This window comes from Manis javanica, chromosome 6, assembly GCF_040802235.1.
Source record: "Manis javanica isolate MJ-LG chromosome 6, MJ_LKY, whole genome shotgun sequence".
Classification (NCBI taxonomy): domain Eukaryota; kingdom Metazoa; phylum Chordata; class Mammalia; order Pholidota; family Manidae; genus Manis; species Manis javanica.
In genome coordinates, this window is record NC_133161.1 from 26,518,001 (window position 1) to 26,533,027 (window position 15,027).

The following is a 15,027-nucleotide window of genomic DNA, read 5'->3' on the forward strand; positions in this document are numbered from 1 at the left end:
TTAACCTGGCAAACAATAAGCAGAGTGAAAATAAACTGCTTTTTGAAAAGCAGGTTAAAAACAGAGCAGCTTCTGGGCTGACTTACACAATTTATTGATGGCTATTTCAGTTCTCCTTAATTTGCTCACTTACTTCAACCAAATCAGAGCCACCATGAATGGCTATGAAGGATGTGTACTGTAGGTGTGCCTAGCTGAGAAAAGCCAGCCAAATCCCCCCACTCATGCCATGCACCCCAGCGGAGTGCCATGCATGTCCCCAAGGAAGCAGCATCTTTTCCTCATTTGCATCAAAGTGTTTCTGACCTATAGGATTACTGCACATTTTTAACAATGGGAAATTTAACAGAAACAAGCCTAATTATCTAAAGTTTGGGATGATAAATGAGGATAGATAGATTTGATGCCTTATCTAGTCTTTCAATATTTTTCCAAAGTGGAAGGAAGTTGGGATTTGGTTACAGTCCTTTGGGAAGGATGCGGATAACACGGCAGTGATGTTTATGATGCTTCTCGACTTGAGCCTTTCCACGGCTGGCTACTATTTGGTCCCACTTTTTGTGTTCGGGCTTGTGTTAGAGGGAATGTTTTAAGGTCTGACTGGTCTCAGAGCACCATTTGAACAGTTGAGAGAATGACCATCTTATCTCCACCCCAAGACCAGAGAGACCAGCCCACCCACAGGTTCTCATTCCTCTGCCTGCACAGCTCAGTCCATTACAAGTCCCTGCAATCGACTGGCCCATCTCCACTGAAAATAAGCACAAAAATGTAGATTACATGTCATTGGCTTGTTTCTTCCAAATATCAAATTAGAGGAGTGTCTCTCGTTACTATTGGATCAATTGCTTTATCTAATTAAGAGAGAAAATTTAGTAAGTGTAGAAATCAAAATAGTTCTACAGCTAGGTTGAATTTGACTAGTGGTCCTTTTCAAGCCAAAATGTATTATCTAAGTAAAATTTTATACTGTAGTGTTTCTTTTGAAGGGGGAAAAAATCCTCACAAACAGTATTCTCTGAGCCATTTCCTAAAACCGTTGGCACTTACTTTACTGCTTCTCATTATTCAAGGTTAGATAAGTTCAAACTTTAAGGACAGTTCTATACATGCTGATAGCCATGGTCCCTGACCTGTGAACAGACTGCACATGACCTCAATGGCATCATTTTTATTTTATTGTTCATTGTTCTGCACCAGTGACCTTACTATCACCTTGGAACATAAAAGAGAGGATTGTGATAATGTATGGAGACTGCCTGTGAGATAGGAACAGCACACCAGTAAACGCACTGTCTTATACTATGATGTGTCAGTCTACTCAAAAGGCCAACATGTGTCCTAGCAATCTGATTCATTCAATAGATTCACATGGTATTTTTTTATTTGTTGTTATCAGTTCATTACCTATCTCCTCCCCCTAGAATGCAACTCAATAAGAGCAGAGAATTGGTCTGTATCTCCAGTGCCCAGAGAAATACCATCTCAAGATTCATGACCTCTAAATGTGTGTTGAATGAATGAATGAATGAATGAGTTAATAAATGAATAGTAACGTAATCTAGGCTCTGCCTTATTCTTAAAAATGTCCATTTTCCTTTGGTACAGGGTTTTTCTCCCAACAAAACAAATTTAATTGCCTATTCTGTGCTTGCTTGGCTTCATTTTTCTCACTTCGTGCTTTTATATCTTATTCCTGTTCATTCATAAGGCCCTCCCAGCTGGCCCACGCTAAGGCCCACACAGCCTCAAGCCTGGCTCAAGACATTTATCCAATGAAAGCCCTTGGTGAAATTCTCCATTTCCTATCTGGCCTTCTTTACCTGTGAATATCTCCTCTTGTACGATATTTTCCCAACATCTGGATTTACACTCATTTCGCATTTGTTTTGTGAGTTCTTCATGTATTTGTGTTGTCTTGTCACTTGAACTATTAGTTTCCTGAGGCATTCTGTCTTTTCTACTTCCAGTCCTAGTCAACAAACTCAGCAAATGGCTTTTCTCAGTGGGCCCTGGAGAAAAGTTGTTGAGTCATTACTAGGGGACAGGCACTAGTTCATCAGCGCAATCCAGCAGTAAACTGCAGCCTGTAGCATTACCTACTGTCTTTCTCACTAACATTACTGTGGTGACATGGGATGGCATGGCCCTGGGATTAGTAATGGGATACAGAGCCTTTCACCTATTTAAGTCACCGGCTTAACTCTAACCTTGTTTGAAATTTGGGCTTCCAGTATGTGAGATACCACAGAGTTTTTAGACAACTGAGTTATCTGTGGAAACTTTTAACTACTATCCAGAAGGAAATAGTATCTAAGACTCTTAACTGTTTGGTATCTCTAACTACAGCAGGGTACAAATAGTGAGAAACTCTTAATACATGGAACAATGTCACCTAACACAAGCTGTCTCCAAATTTTTACTGAGAGCTTGGGATGAGGTAAAGATACGTGTGTAGATGCACAAAAATATCAGAGAGACAATCGAAGGAGCATCAGTGGAATGGACCTGGAAACATCGCGATGCAATGAGAAAGGCAAGAATTATTTACCTGCACTTTAAATTTAAAATGACCAGAAGCCCAATTTAAAATTATTTAAATAATGCAACAACCAGGAATCTGGTGAAGAGACAAATAATATTTTGATTTTCTTTAAGACCTATTGACAGGTGCCCCACTTCTCAGTGGAGAGAAATTGATTGACCCTTCCTAAATAATAGTTTACTGATCTTGTTCCAGAGAAGCCCACTAGTTAGGTTTATTTATTTTCCATACATAGCTGGACAAGCATATTGGACAGTTAGGCATTTCATTTAAAGCACTGGTGAACCTTTCTTAGGGCCAGGAACATACTGGCTGAAAGCAGTGGATTCTCTCTCCAGAGGGATGCATGCTCATTCAAAATTTTGCATACAATAATTCATGAATCCTCTGAAGCCCATTTGCATACCCCAGATAAAAAGTCACTAAATTAAGAACTTCCAAATGTTAAATATATTATTCATATATCAATAATTATTAGTTTACTCTATAGATAGACTGAGTAAAACCCTAGATTTAGACAGCGGAAAAAGGAAAGTTTGGTGATCATGTAAGTTTTAGAATATCTTTGGCAATAATAAAAGTGGCGGTTATAATAACAGTCATAAATTATGGAATTCTTGCTTTGTTTCAAGCATGGTGCAAAGCCCTTTGCATATACTGCCTTAATTTAAATCCTCCCATTTTTTTTTGTAGGTATTATAGATTCATTGTTCATAAGAAGAAACTTAAGCTTCAAGAGGTTAAAAGACCCAACCAATGTCACAGAGCTAATAAGTGGAGTCTGGACAGAGCACAGGTAACAGGTACCTTCATTTTTACTGTATTTGCAAAGCTGCAGGAAAACAACCCACAATCTATTGCCCTTGAAAGAAAACACTCTGATCTTGCTCTTAGCAACCAGCTCTCAATGACAATAACTTCCAAAACTAAAAAATAGCTTCCATGGACACATGGATCTTTATCTTTGGCTCTGTGCAATAAGGCTTTTTGTTGCTTCAGGTGCTCTGAGGTGCCATAAATTTGCCTTCATTTTGTACTTTTTGTCTTGGAATCTAAAACTACTCTCTGAAAAAAGGATCAACATAGATAGCAGTTGGTGCCTGACTGAAGTGGCCAGGAGGTTGGGATGATGTTGCAAGATATGATGCAGGAGTGAACGTGAGCACGTGAAACCTCTGTGTTGGAGTCTCTAAGCTACCACCAATCACTGCTCCGTGCTGACACCATACCGCTGGATAGATCTGGGAGGCCCTCAGAGCTTCTCCTGAGGTATGGATGCTCCCACAGCACGGCGCCTCCCTTTCCCTGGGCCAGGGCGAAGATAATTTTGTTCCCTCTGAGCTGTTTGGTTGGCTTACTTCCAATCATATCTGAGTCTGTTTATCCCATTCTCCCTCACATTCTGTGTTGGACATTACAAAATTGAAGCCATCCATGGGTCCTAAACAGGGCTGGTTTTAAGAGTTCCCAGAGTGTACAGTTGCTTCCAAGGTGCAAGGAAGGGCTTTGTGTCCATAAACAACACACTGCTCCTAGGACCTGTCATATCAGGGCAATTCTGTTAACATCAGTGAGAGACTCTGTCCTTTAGGGCTCATTTTTCCATTTTCCAGAGTCCCTTTTAAAAGCCCAACCATACTGGCTGCTGGTATAGAACCAAGATCTCTTGAAATAGTTACTGTGAGTACCGTAGTGGGGGGGAGACGACAGAGGGTCTAATGCTGAGTCTAGTAGGAGGTCATAGGAGGGGATAAGAAAAGGGCAATACAGTAAAACTTGTTTTTATTCCCAGTTTCATACAAGGCTGACTCCAATCCAAACCCTGCGGGTCCTGCTGTGTGCAGCAGGAGACCCTGAGACCCGGAGGGGTAAAAATGTTCTTTTACCTTGAAATGGCTGCAGAATTTGAAGGATGAGCTCATCTACTGGAGGTTCCAGAGAGAATGATCAGGGTTCATCCTATTAGAAGAAGAGCAAGAGTTAAAGGGCATTTTCACTTTTTTAAAAGAAAATACAGTTGTTATATACAAAACAATGCTTATTCTCATTTCTTTGAATTTCGACCGCACATGTGTGTAATTTTAAAGATATTCTGAATTCAATTCAAATGAAATTTTATTGTAAGTTTGTTTTTTATTTGGTGGCTACACACTTTTGGTTTTTTCAGAATCCTGTAGTATGAAATGGTAGATAAATGGCTTCATTAAGCTGATTTCAAGAAGAGTCAACTATTCCCAAGAGATTTCAGAGAGAGGTAAAGCTGTCAGAATTGGGTTCCATCCCAGGCATGGGTAACTTTTATTACAAGTAATAAGTTATAGCAATTCCTTCTTCATGGTATTTTTCTTTTCTATTAGAGTGAAATCCTGCAGATGACAGGGAGAACTAGTCAAAAGAGTTCTTCCCTAAAGCACAACATGTTCTACTGATAAATTTAAGACACAAACACACACACATTCTGAGTTCAGAAAATGAATGCTACTTATATGTTGCCTAAAAGAGACATAACCTAACATTTCAGAAAATATATAAAAAGGCAAAGTGGACATATTAATCTCTAGACACTATGTTATTGGGTACGTGATAAGAATTCACTAACTATTGGCTGAATGAATGAATGAATTGAACGATCAAACTTAAGAAACTCTAAAATTAGCAAGAGAATAGATGAACCTGGTGTTTTCTCTCTGTGACATGCATATGTTTTGCCAAGTTCACTTCCAATTTTGGGGCCACACTGAGGCTTGACTTCTAGGTAAATACGCTGGTGATAAAACTGTCACACTAGTTTTTCTTATCTCTAGTTTCATATTACAAAATTAGACCTTTTTACTCTCTGCTATAGGTTTTCAAGTCAAATTTGGTTATGAAAGAGATGTAGGAAGATGCATGTTACTTCTGAAAATGACACACAGAATAGGGAGGAGGTTTGGGTTCACAAGTATGTAGATTTCTAAAGGAATGTAAATAGAATAGAAAAGAACAGAGTTAAGAATGGCCCATGAAAAGGCAACTTATTAATAGTTATGCCCTCATCACAATCTAGTGTAATAATACTATTTTTAAAAAGTCCAACCCATTGTCTGTAATTCTAAAATTTAGGAATCTATCTTACAGAAATAATGAGAGATGTAGGAAAAGATTTGTGTGTGAAAACGTTCACCTCAGCTATATTTAAACTGCCAAAACATTACAAACAAGAGGAAATTTGTATTAGATATTACTGTATGCCTAAGGAATGGAAATGCTATTGAATTCTAGAGTTATTAAAATCTACAGTTAATAAAATTCACATCCTTGAAAAATATTCAGTGCCATGGATAAAGTGTCACATACGAGAATGCCTTCATTTAATCAGTTATGACCAGCCACTCTGAAGGAACTAAAATTGACTTTGTGGAGCCAAAGCTTACAGAGCCTTTAAGATAACTGGCTTGACATCTGGCTCACAGGCTGAGCCTTACAGGTGGTCACAGAGGTCACTTCCTGGCAGGCCAAGGACCTTGGTAACTTGGAGAAAAGAGGAAATTGCCCAGGTGTTTGATAAAGCAGATGAAACCTGGTGGAGAGAGTTTCTTGGCTTGGGGAGGAGCAGACATCTTAAATAAAGACTGATCCACTTAACCAGAGTCTTTCCAGTGAAGGCTTCATCACCTAAGTTATTGTATCTGTCTACATGAGACAAAAAATTTTTATAACACTAACTGGTGAGTGGTACTTCTTGAAGAAGGTGAGGCCAATTACAGATAGCTACATCTGGCTTACACAAAACATAAAACTGAGTTGTAGTGTGAGAAAAAAATATTTTGACTACATTAATTAGCTACAATAACAATAAAAATGAAACATTTCTAGACCATAATAAAAAATATTGTTTATATGCTATAGATATGTGTGTATATATGTATATATACACACACACAGGTATGTATATGTACACATGCTCTCTCTCTCTTTCTAAAAATATTTGTTCCTGGGCATGATGGATCTCATTTGACATGGCTGAAGTTCCTGTCTGGTGCTCAGGTCAAATCCTTTTCCATTTGAAACTCACTCAAACAATAATGAGCCATTGCATTTCATCATATCTTATTTTGAAATCATATGCAGGCCATTGATTTTATTTCAGCTGGAGACAGTTGAGAGGAGTAGTTGAACCATCATTCAAATCCTGCCTTTCTGGATTAGCTGCCTCATTAGCTGCTTCTGATGTGTTACAAGCCAATACACGTTACCTGTTATTATCCTGTGACTGAACTCCTCAGGAATGGGGAAGTGGAATTCCAGGGATTGTCTGGCAGTTTCTAGCTCTGGTCCTCGCCCTTGAACAGGCACTGACTCACTCATTATTTCCTTCTCCTTCCTTTTCTCTAGAATCACCAGACTTCAGAGTTAAAGACCATCAGGTAGCCTGACCTGTCAGCTCCATTTACAACATGCCCAACAGGTAGCTGTCCAGCCTCAGCCTGAACACCAAAGTGACAGGAAGCTTACATATACCCACATAGCCCTTCATTTTTGGCCAGCTTTAACAACTAGGAAAACATTTAATTTGAATCCCTCTCCTGAAATCATTATTCTCTGATCCTAGTCCTATTCCTCAAAGCCGTTCTGAAAAACTGTTGTTCCCCAGCCACACCAGAGCCCTTTAAACTCCTCCCAGTGTGGCTGTCAGGTACCCACTGAGCCTTCTCCTCCTAACACTAGACACTATTCTTTCTATGATGTCCATTTATCCATTTGTCCTAAAAGTGGCTCTGGACCCTGGGCTCTGAAGGCAGCACAATGGATGAAGTCAGACCACCACAACATTAAGCAGCTGAGAGCACCTTCTTCTTCCTATATACTAGAGATCCGCTAATTTAGCCCAATTTAGGCTATCATGTTACACAATGGAGTTGGACCCCTATTGCCCCAATTTCTACAAGTCATATTGTTTTCCCACATTGTTGCTGTGCAATTTTGTGCGGGACTCTAAAATCTGATTACATTTGTTTTTATTTTTTTAGATTTGATCTTTATTCCTGTCTGCTAAGATCTAATGCATTTTCTATCTACCCTCCAAATATTGTTCTATGTATCAATCTCTTTATTTGCATGTCTTCTATATGTCCATCTGCTCCATTAACAATGATAAATGTTGAACAGATATTGACCCAGGACAGAGGCCTTTAGGTTGACATTAATCTATTATTTAACAACCTTCAAGAAAAGCTGTTTATCCAGTTACAAATCGTTCCAAAGACACCACCATCTAGTATTAAAGTCTCCTTTCTGTTAACAAGATCATAATCAAGAGATACTGTGAAATACCTTGTTGAAATACAGATGCATAATATCTACTACATTCCCCTTCTCTACTAAATGAAAAAAACACTGAAACCCATCAGCTTTCAGTGATTAGTTTTTTCCTGAGGATTTTCAGATCATCTTATTCATTCATCCAAAAATATGTATTTAATGCCTGCTATGGTCCAGGCATAGTGCTAGACACAAAACAACAGGATCCATGCCCTCAGGAAGTTTACTACCTTTAAGTAAAGCATTCTTGACTTTTCTCCAGAAACAACAGCAATCTCTCCCTTTCCTTTCAAGATTTAGCAGAGAGCCAAAACACACAGCAGGTCTTTAATAAATATTTATTTTGTTGAATTTAGTAATTATTATAAGTAACATCTATATTAAGTGCTCACCTGTGACATGCATTATGCTAAGGGCATTAAGTGGATGCCACTTAATTTCTACAACATGCTTTCCCCCCATTTTACAGATGAGGAAACTGAGGCACAGAATGATTAGGTAACTTGCCCAAGCCAGCACATCTAGTGAGTGGTGGAGATGTGATATAAACCCAATTGTTTGACAATAGAAGCCATACAGGCTTAACCACACTCTGGTGTAATTTATGACTCAACTACTCTGATGGAATTAATGAAAGGGGGCCTCATTTTATAATCTAAATATTTATAAGCCTCAGAGAAAGTTTTCTAAAAGAGCTTAAGCAAATAACTAATAAACCTACTAAACTACTCTAGTGGAAATATAAATATTTTGAGTAAATTTTCATTTGAAAAGAAGGTATTCTCATATAAACAAAAGAAATACAAAATTATGATAGCTTATAATAATAATATAGTCTCAGCACAAAACAGTGTTAGAACTTCATTGTCCATATCACTGCTATTTCATAAAAATCATTTCATTTTGCATATAGAAGGTTCCCTAGAAGGTACCTGTTCATTTAAAAACCAGACGGGTGATGGTCTCAATAAATTCTAAATACTTTCCAACCTCAAGATTCTATTATTTAATTTGCAGAAACAAATTTCCAATTCTATTGAGCTCCTTTTTCCATTTGATTTAAAAGACTTTAAAGGAATCTTTCAATCTGAATATAAAGCATGAAATCTGAATACAAGCATGAAAAAGCCTTGACAGAAATTTGTTTTAATTATTCACAAAAATCATTTAATTTTTTCCTCAGAAACCAGGGCCAGCCAAGACCCTCCTGGGGTCCCAACATGTGCACATTGACACATCCTAGGAACATATTCATTCTTGATCTGTTTTTCTTATGATACTATTTTTTATTATGCTTAGTAACTATGAAACTGAGTTAATATCCTATAAACAAACAAAACAACCCTGGCTTTATTCTGTAATTAAAAAAGGCCCTAGACAGGCAAACCCATGGGTGATCAACCAGGAAGAAGGTAATGAGAAGCTATCACAATATGTATTTCCATCTGTTTAAAGTATCCCCAATACTAACCTACTTAATAAACTAGGTGGTGAGGTACAGATCAAATATTTCATAATCTCACCTTTTGGAATGATCGTATTGTCATTCTTATCCAGGGCCTCGCCTTCCTAAACCAGAGGAAGTATCTTGGAGCCAATGTGTTCCTCTGTGTACCTAAAATTAAGTACCCAGTTGGTGGTTAAATTAAGATTCGACCTTGTACAACTGTAACATAAGCGGTTCCTGGCACACAGTAGAGTATTACCCATGACTTCTCCAGACTCTCTTCAAAAGAAACATAAGCCCACAGAGGTATAATAAGATTATCTCTGTTCTGATTGGTTCAAAGAGCTCTCAGGAAAACAAATGATTTGCCAACCCCTCTGCAGTGAGGATTCCTGCTGGAGGAACAAAGCAAAATCACTTAAATAGAATTTTAAGATGCTTTAGAATTAGTGGTTCAAGAGACAAATCTGTGAGTCTGTGTGTCTGCAGATCCGAATTCACTTTTAACCAATTTTAACACACATCTGTTTCTCGTTCTTCATTTTTTAGACTCATGTCAAATCTCATTATTAAGTACAATCTTCTTATTATACACATTAACTGTCTTTCATTTGATGTTCACTTAATAGCTGCCAATCTGATACACAGATAAGGATATGGCATTCAGTGACATCTACTCTGATCAAGAATTTTCAAGTCAGGAACACATATTGTTTATAAAATAAATGAACAGCAGATGTAAAGTAAGCCAAGAATCAGGATTCTTGACTGGGAGAGGCTTGTTCATATTCAGTTTTTAAAAAATCAGTAAGTTTATTGTCTTACTGATTGTCTAATGAAAATAATCTACCATAAATTTGTTTTGCTATGGTTATCCTTGGATTAACTTGGCCACTGTCAGCAATCACAAAGCCATCTGGCTCCTGTCTCCACCACTCCACTAAAACAGCTCTTCTTAAAGGGTCTCAGCGACCTGCTAGTGTCTAAGGTTGTTTGACACTTTTGATTCTTATTTTTCAGGTGCCGTGTTATATTTTGTTGCCACTATGCCTCCCTTTTTCCTAAAACCTTACTCCCTCGGCTTTGGGGAGTACTATATGCTTTTGTTTTCTTATCTCTCCAATCCACTCTTTGTAGGTGGTATTAATGAATTAAATACATGTATTGTAGTGAATTTATCAGTTTTATCTCAAAATTTGGAAAACTAAATGTGAAGTCAGAGGTTCCAATTCTACTTTGTGATAAAAGAGGCTGCATTTCATTCATCTTTTTACTCATTTCTTAGAGTAAACCCCAAAAGATATTTTGTATTTATAACACTATTAACAATGTTTTGAAAGAGTCAAGGTTGAAGGTCAGAACATTGTGCACATTTTATGATTATTAATTTAACTTGGAATTTTTCAGTAAAGAATTCTTTTAAGAAGCAATCAGCACTGTGAAACACTTTAACTTTTATACAGCGATACTTTTTAAAAAGTTACAATATTAAAAATTCATATGAAGGTTTAGAGTATAATGTAATTTATGGGAAGCTCTATACCCAACATTTTAAAATGTGGTTTGGCACATTCCAGGGACATTTCTGCTTTTATACTAGTCAATTTATGCCTGTTTTATCCATTTATATAATAGTTATTATAGATCCCTTTATGTCATGCAAAATTTAAAGTAATGCTTAAAATAGAAAGGACAAAAAAGAAAAACTGTATGGTAAATAAATGAAAATATGTTATGGATGACATAGACCTATGAGTAAGTCTTGCTGTACCACTGACTATGTATGTCACCTTAGAGTGGCTATTTAAATGTTTTGAGACCCATTTTTATTCATCTGTAATATGGGAGTGATAATAATAACCATAATAAAAAATAATAATACAGTGACCATGACACCCGCCATTGTTAGAAGGCTTATTCCTCAAGTAGTTAATCATCTATGCACACACACAGTAAAGCATGCTTTTGGTAATTCAGATATTTAAAATAATGATCTGTTCATAATCACCAGACTTCCACATTAGCCTGTTTTGGAAGTTGGCTTTTCCTGCTGGTTTTCTCAAAATGGAAACAAAGTGAATCAGATTTTTGAACAGTGCACCTCTGGTTTGTCTGGTGAGGGTGAGTGTCAGGAGGGGTGTGATCCAGCAGTGAAGGACTGTTGGACACTACTGTTGTTCTGAAAGTACATATAATGATACTGACATCCAAACACTGTGCCTTCTATCTATATATAGCAAGATATGCATGTCCTGTTTCAAGATGATTATTACAGCAAGTGATAGGAGGAGTCTTAGGTTGAAATGGTTGGAGCACTGTGTTAGAGGGACCGGCCCTGGAGCCACCCATTTTTATTTTGGGACCCAGGGGTTTAGGTAGCATTGTATGAACTCCCAAGGAGCAATGTGGCATCCTGGCCTTTATGTTTCAGGCACTGGCTGCTACTACACCCCTCACTTATCTACAGGTACTGTGTTCCTTTGACTGTGAATTAAAAATTCAGCTGTTGCTGTGATTAGCCATACAATCACATCCACTCTCCACAAAGCTATTTTTCATATTTCATTCTGATCTAGCCCATCTTTATAAAGCTTTACCAAGACTGCAGTTTTGTCTTTCTTTCCGGGTCAAATGGTGCTGTACAAACACCTTGGAGAATCCTACTTTGTTTTGTCCTATCATTTTGTAGTTTAGTAAGCAATACCTATGTACATCTCTTGGCTTCATTTTTACTTTGATATATTTGGTTGTCTATTCTATACATGCAGACACGTTTTAGTATTTGTAGAATGTGATGCTAGGCCATTTGGGGCTAGGCCATTTTGGGGCATTCCACCATCTTAATGGGTGGAATGCACAGTTCTAGTCTTAAGAAGTTTACCATTGTGTAGAGGACAAATAAGTAGAAAAGAAGCTAGAATTCGGTAAGAGTTAAGGTATAAGTAGGTGTGGAGAAGAAGGTCAGAGAACAGAGGCACACATACTTTTGAGTTTTAAAAAGAGAAAATGGTTTCACATTAATGGATTATCAAAATACTTTCTGAATCTTCCTTTTTCTTGTCTTTTATAATTCTGACCTCTAACATATCCCAAATTGATACTGCTAAGGCAAGGAGACTTTCACTACTCCTAGTATCTTATGTAATATAAACTAAATGATCAGAATCAAGATTATATAAAGGAAATCTATTTTTGCAACTAAAGTAAAATTGAATTATTGAAAATTCAATATTGTAGTCTCTTCTTTCTGAAAATAAGTGATTTTTTTATATATACCTGTTATGTTTCATTTTTTTTGAAAGTGCTAATGGATAACATTCCATCAATTAATATTTGGTCATGAACAAGAGTATTTTAACACTATCATTACATAAAAGCTATATGAATTTGATGTACTAAACTTCCATGCTAAAACTCAAAAATTTCAATGTAAATTCATCCTTTCTACCATTAAAAGATCCTGTTTTTGCCCTTCTTGCACTTAGATCTTTATTTTTTATATTCAAATTTGAACCACTGTCTTGTGTATGTTAAAACAATTTCAGTGTAAAAAGTAAGCTTAGAGGTTACTTTAAGAAAACTAGAAAAAAGGTGATTATTGCTGCCAGACTTTAGATTCATTGTTAGAACAGTGTAAGTAATGGACAAAGTAGTCTGGGTTTCCCAAAATCTTGTTTCTACTAAATATCCAGCTTATTGTGGTTTGATTTAAGGATCTAATATGCAATTACCATATAAATAAGGAAAATTTTCACATTTCCTTCAGAGATGCTATAATATCAAACGTATTAAAATCAAGGTGAGTTTTGAGGTTTTGTTAGGGTGTGTTTGGAATGTCTAGGTTATTTTCTAATCCTGAAGATCTGGGCCATCCAGTCTCAGCCTAAGTGAATACTTTCAAGAGGGTTTTGGGTGGGATAAACTAGTGAACCAACTCACTGGCTATGGTGCATCTTATAAAGTCAGGAATGGTAGGACCCAGTGAAGTAGATAACTGTGGGACTCTCACCAGTGTGATATTTGACAAATATTCATTGAGCATGTACCATGCCAAGTTCTGTTCTCGGCTACCAATGACCTCCCAGGTCCCTATCCTTAAGAAATTTACATTTACATTAGTAATGTGAATATTAAATAAGTAAGAAGAGAAATGGTAGTAAACTCTATGAAGAAAATCAACATGACAATAGTTGGTAACAGTTGTCTCACGTATGAATCCCCACAAGTGATGCGTCATTTTGGAAACTCAGTCCCAGTGCTTCCTAAGTTCAGATCCAGGGAGTAAGAAGAAGGAATTTCTTTTCCTGTTTCAAAATATTTGTTTGCTTCTCTAATAATTTAATTAGCTCAAACAGTCTATTTTTCAGAAACTTTAACCAGAAAAAGTGAACCTTTAAGAGGGGAAATTGGTACACAATTCAAGTGCAAGATTATTCGAGTCTTTTGTTGAGACAATTATATCCCACAAGTGAAAAACACAGGGAAATGCCAACACATTTCTATATACATCTATTCCTTCACTAGTACCATACTATTTTGATTATTACAGCTTCATAAAATGGTGTGATACTTTGGTGGGCAAGTCCTTCCTCAAAATTTTTCTTATAAAAATATTTTTCTTATTTTATACACTAATCTCTTTCAGGTAACTTTTAGAATCATGTAGTCAAAATGGAATTGTGACTGGAATACAATAAGACTAGATTCCTTTGGGAAGAATTGATATGTCTGAAATATTTACTTTCCCCATCTAGGAATATGGTATGTCTTAATTTAGTTAAAAAAATTTTTTTGATTTATGTAAAGTGCTATAGTGTTTTACTTAAGTCTTTTTTATTTCTTAAATGTTTATTCCTCAGTATTTGTAGTTTTTATTTCTTTGTGAGTAGAATTGTTTTCCTCAGCATATTTGAATTGGTTATTTCTGGCATACAGAAAGCTTACCTTTGTATATTTATTTTGATTCAGCTGCCTTCAGCACTACAGTTTATTCTAATTATCTTCGGTTGATTTTCCTGCATTTTCTACTTTTTTGTACATAGTGCCAGCATGTTGAGTTGTTGGAAACCTTAGGAGAAAGATTAGACTAGCTTGTTAGGGAAGAAAACAAGAGGGAAATTCTACCATGAAACCTTTAAAACAAGTAATTATTATGTAATAAGTATGATTTCTATAGAGCAGTGTTCTAAGGCTTGGCTCCCACTGGAATCACTGATGCCTGGGCCCCTCCCCCAGATACTCTGGTGTAATTCCTGGGCATCAGGATACTAAGAACTGCAGGTGATTCTAACATGTTGCCAAGCTCAGGAAACATATTTACATGGTGATCTAAAATAAGAAATACACTGTCACACAAAAACACACTTCTTTCATTCCTAACTGTTAACTTTGTGCTTTGACATGTTTAACTCTTGGCTTTAAAGAAAAATCTTTTCTTAAACATGTATTCATTCATTGTCTCAAAATCATTCATTCACTTATCCAACAAATATTCTCTAAGCAGAGAGTTATGTTCTAGACATACACTGTTTTAGATACTCAGTACACAGGAATGAATAAAACATCACCATTTCACATGCAGGGATTTTTATCTTTTTGAAGGTAAAATCTGTAGTATTTGTCTTGGACTGGATGTTGGGTTTGTGAGAAGGGAGACCTGGCTGGAGTCTAAGCAACTGGAAGGATAGAGATGTCGTTAACTAGGATAGAAAAGGTTCCAGAAGGAGCAGGTTTA

At 36.7% G+C, this 15,027-nt stretch overlaps 1 protein-coding gene across 2 annotated transcripts in view; it reads right to left on the reverse strand.

Moving 5' to 3' along the window:
- The window catches only part of ASB15 (ankyrin repeat and SOCS box containing 15), a 36,605-nt gene extending 21,951 nt beyond the window's left edge, over positions 1 to 14,654 (reverse strand). Inside the window, exons 1-3 of one of the 2 annotated variants that reach the window (XM_017641033.3) lie at positions 14,238 to 14,654; positions 9,370 to 9,461; positions 4,432 to 4,504 (exon numbers count right to left, since the gene is read on the reverse strand). The gene's annotated coding sequence lies outside the window, so the exon portion shown is untranslated. The remainder of the gene's footprint in view (positions 1 to 4,431; positions 4,505 to 9,369; positions 9,462 to 14,237) is intronic. The other variant, XM_037023514.2, reaches the window with a different exon arrangement.
- Between the last annotated feature and the right edge of the window lie 373 nt (positions 14,655 to 15,027).